The 10,973-nt window shown below is 38.4% G+C and overlaps 1 non-coding gene across 1 annotated transcript; it reads left to right on the forward strand.

Moving 5' to 3' along the window:
- Positions 1-439: 439 nt before the first annotated feature.
- Positions 440-524, forward strand: TRNAP-UGG. Its single transcript has one exon. It is a non-coding gene; the product is annotated as a tRNA-Pro (tRNA).
- The last annotated feature ends 10,449 nt before the right edge of the window (positions 525-10,973 follow it).

Here is a 10,973-nt window from a genome sequence, read left to right on the forward strand (position 1 = left end):
ATTGTGATTGTGATTTACTTTTCCCTGATGATGCATGATGTTGAGCACCTTCTCCCGTGCCTGTTGGCCATCTGGATGTCCTCTTTGATAAAAAGTCTATTTAGTTCTTCTGCCCATTTTCTAATCAGATTTTTTTTGTTATTATTTGTGTTCATTCTTTATATATTTTTGATATTAACCCCTTATCTGACATATGGTGAGCAAAAATTTTCTCGCATTTTGCAGGCTGCCTTTTCATTTTGCTAATTGTTTCTTTTGCTGGGCAGAAGCTTTTGAGTTTGACATAGTTCCATTGGTTGATTTTTGCTTTAGTTGTTTTTCAAAAGCAATCGTTTTCGGAAGTTATATAATCTTAGTTTCTTTTTGAAAAAAAAAAAAAAAATAGCCATTCACCGAGAGACAGTATTCTAGCAAAGGTTTAAAATAACGAATCAGGGGCGCCTGGGTGGCTCAGTTGGTTAAGCGTCTGACTTGGGCTCAGGTCATGATCTCATGGTCCGTGGGTTCGAGCCCCGCGTTGGGCTCTGTGCTGACAGCTCAGAGCCCAGAGCCTGTTTCGGATTCTGTGTCTCCCTCTCTCTCTGACCCTCCCCTGTTCATGCTCTGTCTCTCTCTGTCTCAAAAATAAATAAATGTTAAAAAAAATTAAAAAAATAAATAAAATAACGAATTAACTTGTGGTCTGAACTTCTATGGAGGAACAGTGTGATGCTTGAAGGAGACATAATTTGTGAGGAAGTGAGATACCTGAAAAACCTAAGATAGGGTTCCCAACCTTGGGGATCAGGGGTCTCCAAACCGGGGAGATGGTGTATGTGCTTGCTCAAGGTCTATGGCACAGCATTGTGGTAGCAGCGGGCTTTCTTTGCAGTTCTCTGACCTTTCTGTGACTCTAGTAAACCCTCTCTGGCCAAGGGAATCCTGTATTCACTTACAATACAAACAGGACAGAGAACACCCTAGGATAACTCTTCTTTGGCCTTGGCTGCATTTCTGAGGCTTCCTGACCTCCAGGACTATCTCTGTCTTGCCTTTGCACCCACCCAAGCCCCATTGCTTCTCTTTGCCCCATGCTCTCTCGAAATAAGCCAGGATTTCTCTTTAAGTTTAGTACTTTTCTGTTTTTCTTTTTTTTTTTAACAGTTTATTTTTGAGAGAGACGGAGTGCGAGTGGGGGAGGGGCAGAGAGCGAGAGGGTGACGCGGAATCCAAAGCAGGCTCCAGGCTCTGAGCCATCAGCACAGAGCCCGACATGGAGCTTGAACTCACAAACCGTGAGATGATGACCTGAGCCAAGGTTGGACACTCAACCCACTGAGCCACCCAGGCGCCCCTAAAGTTCAGTACTCTTCAAACCTCTCATGATCAACCGAATGCATTTTCTGAATTCTTCCTTCTCTGTCCTGTCACTTCCCAGTATGAATTTTAAAATAGGCCCTTAATGACCACTTAACCTGATTTTATTCCCCACTCAAGCTTTCTTTGTTCCAAACCTTCTGACTGTTGTTCTGTCCTGCATTCTGGCTGTGCTCTATCCTCAAGCTTTTACCTGAGACTAAACAATTCTCGTCTCCAGTTTTTCCTCCATCAATTCCCGTTCATTTGGCAGACAAGTCTTGGTCCCTTTTCCAAAAGAAGCTCTTTCTGATCTTCCAGAGTCGGTGAAACCCCCTTGTCAGGCCATCTCTGTGTCTCAGTTTTACATTTATTTGATTATTGGGTTAACATCTTCCTTCTCCACTAGACTGTAAGAGGTTCAAGGGCAGGGATTATAGCTGCTTTTGCTGAGAATACTTGCTAATACCCGCCCCCACTGTGTGCGTGAGTGTGTGCATAGGTGTGCGTATGTATGTGTGCATGTGTGTCTGTTTAATGAATTACTGGACGAATGAACGGGCAGATGGAAACTCATTACACAAATTTGCAACTGCATTGGGAAATTATCTCTCTCTTCATATCTGACAGCAGATATGAACATTTGTAACAGAAATTATAACTTTGGAGGACAATTTCAAAACTTCTCTAAAATAGAATATCCTGAAAGCTGTATGAGAATGCATTTTAAAAACAGAATACACAAAAGACTGTCCTATACGTGGTCTCACTGAATCCTCAGAACAGCCCTATCCCCATTTCAAAGACAAGGAAGGTGAGATCAGGTACGGTAAGGAACTTTTTCAAGGACATTGGAACCCAGAATGTCTGATTCTTAGGACAGATCTTTTTCCATAACATAAAACTGCTCTCATTCCTCCTATGAAACAATATAATATTCTCAGTTTAATGGTTGACTTGATGTTGTAAAATGGTGAATTTTTATTTCAGTGATGCTTTATAGTAGAATTTTCTTTTGTGGGAAGATATCAATAGAGATGATAGGGAATCAGAGCAAACCACCCCAAAATATGTATGGCGTACATAATGGAAGACACTTGATGCATGAAACAGTAGATGCATGAAAAGCATTCTGACCTTCCTTTTTCTTCCAGAAAGCAGGAGATTAAACTCCCATGTGAAAGGTACCCAACCAGTAAGTACCAGAGGAAGGAAAATATTCTTATCATCAAGACAGGGAGTCAAGGCCAAGAAACCTGTAGAAACAGGCTTTGTTAAACTAACTCTTATCTTCCTGGTTACTTTCCCATAATTAACTGCCCTCCACCAAACCCCTTTGTCTTGTCACGTTTTCACAATTTCCTGCTCTTGTCCAATCTCTTATGGAAGCATTTGGCCCTAACTGCTTCTTTGTGCTGTTCACTTCTCTTGTGAAGGCTCCCATGGACCTATCAGCATCACTAAATGAAATGTGTGTGCTTTTCTCCTGCTTAAGTCAGTTTAATTCTTAGGCCCAGCCAGAGACCCAAAGAGGGTAAAGGAGAAATTTCCCCTTAGAAGGTCAATCAACAGATTGGGATGTTTACCTGAAATATCGATTTAGGTAACATTTTTTCATAACACTGCTATCAACTAACATACTACAGCTCTTTGTCCGTGACATAAAGTTGAAACATTTTTGCTTTTCATCTAGAGATTGTCAAACATCCCTATGTTGAGCGGCTTAACCCTGGCAGGCATAGTCTGTTGTTCTTGAAGACAGAAAGTCTGAGACAGAGACAGGCATTTCTAAGATGAGTATCATCAAATAGACACAAAGCTGTGGGAAATATTTGTCTTGATTCACTCTTTGTGGTCAGAGGAAAATCACAAATCAGGAAGAACACCATGGTGGTTAATTTTTATGTGTTAACTTAACTGGGCCATGGGGGGCCCAGACAGTTGGCCACACGTTTTTCTGGGTGTGTCTTAAGGGTGTTTCTGGGTAAGGTTAACATTTGTGTTGGTAGACTGAGTAAAGCAAATTGCTCTCCTCAATGTGGGTGGGCCTCATCCAATCAGTGGAATACCTGAATAGACCCAAAAGCCTGAATAACAGGCTGCCTGATTGCTTGATCTAGGATGTTGGTCTTTCCTGCCTTCAGGAAGGAACTGAACTGAAAAAATATTTCTGCTTGGGTCTCAAGCCTGGCAGTGTTCAGACAGGACACCATTGGTTCACCTGCTTGTAAGGTCTTTGGACTCAGACTCAGACTATAACTACACCATCAGCTCTCCTGGGTCTCCAGCTTGGTGACTATATATATCGCCATATATTTATAGGTTTCTCTGGGGAATCTTGACTAACACAGATTTTGGTACAGTAAGCTATGGGGGTGATGCTTCTACCCTAGTGGGCCTGGAAGGTGGGACAGAGAGGCAAAGGGGATTATTCGCAAACCTAATCTAATAGAATTTGCCATGGCCAGGGCAGGGGCGGGGGTGCGGGGGTGAGGGTGCGGCGCCTGGATGGCTCAGTTGGTTAAGTGTCCAACTTTGGCTCAGGTCATGATCTTGTGGCTCATAGACTCGAGTCCCACATCAGGCTCTGTACTGACAGCTCAAAGCCTAGAGCCTGTTTCAGGTTCTGTGTGTGTCTCTCTCTCCCCCTCCCCTGCTCACTCTCTCTCTCTCTCTCTCTCTCTCACAAAAATAAATAAAACATTAAGAAAACTAAAAAAAAAAACAAAAAAAAGGAATTTGCCTTGATAGCCTTTGAACCTGCTTGGGCCTTCTTCCTCTTTCTTCCTTCTAATTTCTCCGTTTGGGAACGGGTATGTCTATCCCATGCTTGTCTCACCACTGTATTTTGGGAGCACATAATATGTCTGCTTTCAGAAGTTCACAGCTAGACATGAATTTTGCCTCAGGATCAATTGTACCTTTAGTCTTAACCCGCATTTGATTTAGATGATTTGGGGGGAGATTTTGGACATTAGGTTTTAGAGTTGGTGCTGGAACAAGTTAAGACTTTTGGGCTGTTGGGAATAAATGAATATTTTGCATGTGAGAAGGACAGGAATTTGGGGGGGGGGGGGTTCCAGGGCTGGGACACCTCTTTGAATTGTGCCCCCCACCCATTTGTATGATGGTTTTTGGAGATGGTAACTTTGGGGAGATAACTGGGTTTAGATGAGATTGTGAGGTAGGATCTTCATGATAGAACTAGTGCCTTTATAAGAAGAGACACCAAGGGTGCCTGGGTGGCTCAGTCGGTTAAGCATTCGACTTCAACTCAGGTCATGATCTCATGGCTCATGAGTTCGAGCCCCGCGTCAGGCTCTGTGCTGACAGCTGGGAGCCTGGAGTCTGCTCCCAATTCTGTCTGTCTGTCTGTCTGTCTGTCTCGAAATAAATAAATGAACATTAAAAAAAAAAAGAATTGTATAAGAAGAGACACCAGAGAGCTTGCTGTCTGTCTCCTCACTGTCCGGTGAGGACAGAAAGAGAAGAGGCTGTCTGCAATCCGGAAAGAGAACCCTTACAAGAAACTGATCGTGCTGGCACCTTGATCTTGGACTTTGAGCTTTCCGAACTATGAGAAAATAACTTCCGTTGTTTAAGTCAAATGGCCTGCGGTATTTTATTTTGGTAGGCTCCACTTAATAAACATGGGAACCAATTAGGACACCTTTTTGAAATCATCCAACTGCACTCAAACTTGCCATGTTCTTTCTTGTTCTCCCTGGAAACTGAAGTAACAAAAATGCTTCACAGGAAGATAAGTCACTATTTTGCCATGTTTTGCTAAAGGCAGTCACCCACCCTGTTACTGCCTGCCTATCCTCTGCCCGCTGGGTGTTTGGATCCATTTGATCATAACAGTATGCTGAGGCCAGCAATAACTTTTTTTTTAATGCTTACTTATTTACTTTCACAGAGAGAGAGAGAGAGAGACAGTGTGTGTGAGTGGGGGGAGGGTCAGAGAGAGGGGGGAGAGAGAATACAAGCAGGCTCCATGCTTCCAGCCAGAGCCCAATGCCGGGCTTGATCCATTGAAACCTGAGACAGTGACCTGCCCTGAAATCAATAGTTGGATGCTTAGCCACCTGAGCCACCCAGGTGCCCCGGCAATGACTTGTGTTGTTTTTTTTTCTTTGAAGTACATATTTTTCATTTCTTTTTTTAATGAATATTATTTATTGTCAAATTGGCTTACATACAACACCCAGTGCTCATCCCAACAAGCGCCCTCCTCAATGCCCATCACCTGCTTTGCCCTTTTCCCCCACCCCCCATCCATCCTTAATTTGTTCTCTGTATTTAAGAGTCTCTTGTGGTTTGCCTTCCTCCCTCTCTGTTTGTATCTTTTTTCCCTTCCTTTCCCCCAAGTTCTTGTGTTCAGTTTCTCAAGATCCACATATGAGTGAAAACATATGATACCTGTCCTTCTCTGACTGACTTATTTCACTCAGCATAATACCTTCCAGTTCCATCCACATTGGTGCAAATGGCCAAATTTCATTCTTATTGCCAAGTAGTATTCCATGGAATATATAAACCACATCTTCTTTATCCATTCATCAGTTGATGGACATTTAGGCTCTTTCCATAATTTGGCTATTGTTGAAAGTGCTGCTATAAACATTGGGGTACACATGCCCCTATCCCAGCAATAACTTTTAACTTTTAAGCAAAGAGCCTTTCATTTGTTCATCATTTTTTCTTACAGTGATGGAAAGCCAGGGCCAAGTTTTTTAAGGCTAAGAAAAACCGCCAGCAGATTGTATGTCTTTCAAAGTCTTCGTATTCATATATTCTGACTTGTTACGTACCCTCTTTTTAAAAAGAAAAAGATCAGGACAACTTGAGACGTCTTGTCCGTGATGTGTGAAATTAATTCTTTACTTTAAAATAATTTTATTAAAACTTCTTCAAAGAGGTGATAAGATAAGAGATCAAAGTGAGTACAAAGTTAAATTGTTCCGAACCTTTTACTAAGTTTTAATATAGGGATATCACAAAGTATTCAAGGGCTTAAACAGCCCGATTGAACCAAAATCAATTTCTCAAAATAATAGTTTAGAGAAAATTTAGATTGAAAAATGACTGGACTATAACAAACTAAAAGTATTGTCTTTTGCTAGAAGTGAGAGAGCATTGTGTTTTAAATACATATTTAAAAAATTATATAGATACATCCTTCTTGGGGAAATGCAGATTTCTTTGGAAATGTATCTGTTGTATAAAAATAAAACCCAATTTTACAGGATTCTATGAAAAACGTTCTCTTAAAAATCTAAACTAATAAAAAACTTGAAGAATTCTCATGAAAGTCAGGAACAAGACAATGGTATGCACTGGAACTTGTAATATTTAATATTTTTTGGAAATCCTAAAGAATTTTATTGAAACGAGAAATATAAACATTCTAATGGAACAGGCAACTCTTGCTATTGGCAGTTGAGATGACAATTTATATGGAAAACTGGAGAGGTTGTAATGAAAAACTACCTAAAACAACGAGAGGATTTAGTAAGGTGAATCACAAAAAAATGAAAGATGAACACATTTTAGTATGCAAAACAGCAATTGGAAAATGTCATGAAATCAAATCTCTCGTTGACAGTAGGAAAAAATGTCAACAAAAATGTCAAGAAATTTATTGAATGTATACAAAGAAAGTTTTACTCAGGGACAAACAAGAAGATTTGAGTCAATGGAAAGACATTTTCTCAGATTGGAAAACTCAGTAAAGAGTTCAAGTTCTCGTACATTAACCTAGACCTTCAGTGTGATGATGCTGAATGTCGCAATTTGGAAAGAGGCAGTGTGGTGGGGTGTTGGACGGAATTTGACAGTTTGTTTCCATGTGTACTGAAAAAATAATCCTGAGGAAATAGTCAGAAAAATTCTTCAAAAATAAGAGTAATGGGGTGATAAGAAAGCGAGAGTAATTAAATACATTTGGCCTTAGGACATGAATAGACGTATTGTATTGATTAAACTCTGGTGTCAAGCAAACTGAATTCACTCCCTGGTTTTATCACTCATAACTCTGTGACCGCAGGCAAATTATTGCTGTATTTTCCTCGCCTGTGAAATGGTATCATATTAGATGATAAAGTAAAATGAAACTGTAAAACGACTTAAAGAAGATTAAGTTAAAGAATAATATTATTATGAGTATAGCTTTCCTGAATCAATAACAGAACTCAGAAAGTGTAAATGAAATGATGGCTGAATTTTAACTAAAACTTTAAAAATGCACTCAAAAACATGTAATAAAATCAAAAGCCACACTCAAACATGTATTTAATAACAGCTAAAACCTCATTTATGTTCTTACTAATAAAAACTAGATAAGCGGGGCACCTGGGTGGCTCAGTCGGTTGAGTGTCCGAGTTCGGCCCAGGTCATGATCTCACGGCTCGTGAGTTCGAGCCCCGCGTCGGGCTCTGTGCTGACCTCTCAGAGCCTGGAGCCTGCTTCCGATTATGGGTCTCCCTCTCTCTCTGCCCCTCTCTGCTCATGCTGTCTCTCTCGCTGTCTCTCAAAAAATAAATAAACATTAAAAGAAATTAAAAAAAAAAACTAAATAAGCTACTCAATAGAAATAATTGGCAAAACCCATGATGAAGTTTCATAAAGAAATACATGTGCCTTATAGTCTCTTGAAAAAGGCTCAAAATCACTCTGGATTAAAGAGAAGCAAATTAAAATAGTTAGGTATAAGGTTTATAATATACCTTGTTGTGGAAGATATAGCCTATCTTTCCTGCATTGTTTTGTAGGGTACAAAACTGGTGGAGATTCTTCAGAGGGAGGTTGATAGAGTATTTCAAAATTTTAAAAATGTACCTATCCTTTCACCCAACAAGTCCATATTTCAGATTCATGAATTTCCCACATAGGTGCTCAAAAATGAAAAAGAAATTAATAGAAATCAGTTTAATACATTTCAAAACAATCAGCAAGGGATATTGCAAAATGAGAAAATCAAAATGACAACACCATGTGTGCAAGGCTTCCAAAATGTGTGTGTGTGTGTGTGTGTGTGTGTGTGTGTGTGTGTGTGTGTGTTTAAACATACATGCATTATGTAGAAAATTTGGGGCATGATACTTACAAGTGTTTAATAGTAATCACACCTAGGGGCACCTGGGTGGCTCATTCAGTTGAGTGTCCGACTTTGGTTCAGGTCATGATCTCACAGTTCACAGGTTCAAGCCCATTATTGGGTTTTGTGCTGACAGTACGGAGCTTGGAGCCTACTTTGGATTTTCTGTCTCCTTCTCTTTCTGCCTCTCCCCAGCTCATATGCTCTTTCTCCCTCAAAAATAAATAAACATTAAAAAAAATAGTAATTACATCTGTGAGGTGAGATTGAAAAAAATTTTTTGTAGTGTTTGCATTTTCCAGCTGCATCCATGTGTCACTTTCATGGTAGAAAACTATTTAAATTTAGAAATAAAATGCACTGCAGAGTCCTAGAGCAAGTGTGCCTATTTATTCCCATATTTTTAAGAAAAAAGTAATAGATATTAGCAAAATCTAATAAAGAATCCTGCAAAACCTACTGAGAAACATGAGAGGATTCTCAGAGAAAAATACATAAAATCACAAATTACTTCATATTTTTGGATTTTCTTAGAGTCTGAAAATGTAAAGGAAGGTGGAATGAACATTTTCCTGAGGTATGAATAAAATAAGAATATTTGAAAATGAAAGTACAGAACAGGGAATAGATTCTTCAGATATTAATGTCTTTATAATGCTATAATAGTTTAAATTATAAAATGGCATTAAACTAAACAAAATGACAAAATAAATGGACCAGAAAAAGATTTTTTAATAAAAAGGATGATTATATGATAATTAAACATCACAAAGCAATAAATGATCTGTGGGTCATACAATAATACTAAGACTGTTGATTAATCAATATCAGTTGTTAAATGATTAGCCAGTGCAAGTCAATATCACTAGAATATATTCATTGAAATTTTTAAAGTAGTAGGTTTAATAAAATGTCAAACCATAAAAGTCCAGAAACAAACAAATAAATATTTATCAATATCTCTATGGGCATCTTCTATTTTGGAAAGCATAGAAAGAAATTACTTTGGCAATGATAGTAGATTTCACTATAATTAAACGTGTTTTTTAAAACTGTTGCTCAAAATTAAAGACCAGTTTACTAAGCAGCCTACACATTTGGAGAATATTTACAATACATATTAAAGACAAAAGGTTAAAATGTTTAATATACAAAACTTATGCAAGACACACATGTATTAGTTGCATATTTAGATTAAGACACTAAAATTAAAAAAAAAAGTGGTCAACAAACAGTTTATAATAGTGGAAATACAAACGGCAAAGTGGCTGAAAATGGGAAAATGTTAAATCATGAATAAATAAGGTGTCAATTAAAACACTAAAATACAAAGCTTGACTATGAACTTCTCTAAAATTGTAAAATGTAAATCACTTCATACTGGCAAGAGTATTTTCCCATATACTACTGTGGGAATGTAAATCACACAGCCTTTGGAAAGCATTCCAAAGTGTACTGAGAACCTAAAAAATATTAGTAGTCTTCCATTCACTGATAGAAATTTATCTGAGAACGTAAGGTGAAATGCCTCGTGCATAAAAATGATGCTGGAAACACACCCATGCCTGCATTTAGAAGAAGCTTGAATGATTAACAATAAAGATACGGTTCAATGACATGAGATGAACAAGTATGGATACATTTAAAATGATGTTTGTAAAGAGCACATGTCATAGTTTACATGAAAAAGAGGTAAGTGACACATCCATATAGTTTGATCTCAACGAAGCAAACACAACACACATACAAAATAGATTAGAAGAGGGAATTAAAAATATTCATGGTAGACCAGTCAGTAGCCTTGATACAGTGGCAGGATAATGTTGGTGTTATTAACATGTAACAGACTTACTTTATGGGAGCAGGTGTCACTGCCCATTGATGATGATAAGAATTTGATGGAACAATAATATCTTTTCTGTCGTTCATTAACTGACTCTGGAAAGCAGCTACTCCACCTCTTTTGACCTTGGGTTCTTTTGCTGTCATGTGCTACTAGCAACAATAATACATCACTATCAGGGTCATTTGAAAGATAGAATAAGGTATGAATGAGAAAGTATGCTGTAAATGGCATGTAGATGTTATATATTTTTATTAACTAGTTGACGATTATCTAGTACCCTAAAGTTCTGCCTGGGTCAATGGCTGAATTTTGCGGACACAAACTCAATCATACTAGTAACTTCATGGCTATCATTGAGTGATGTTTCTGTAAAGAAATACATTTCGAAATCCACCAATGGTACAGATTTGTCCGTCAACGTCAAATCAAAGTTCTATTCATGTCAGCAAAGTATTATACACAGAAAGAGCTGTCAGCTTGTTAATATAAAAAGCACTGACTAATTTATAAAAATATTCAGTTGAAAGATAATAGAAAGACAAGCTGCCAATATTAAGAGCAATGTGAAAATGAAAACTGGAGCAGGAGACCTACAAATTTTATCGAGAAAAATCTTTGAAGATTTTGGCATAAGGAACGAGAAGGGCAGACACGAAGCTGATGTGTGGCAGACAGTTGAGCAACCTATCTTGA

This window comes from Panthera leo, chromosome A2, assembly GCF_018350215.1.
Source record: "Panthera leo isolate Ple1 chromosome A2, P.leo_Ple1_pat1.1, whole genome shotgun sequence".
Taxonomy (NCBI): domain Eukaryota; kingdom Metazoa; phylum Chordata; class Mammalia; order Carnivora; family Felidae; genus Panthera; species Panthera leo.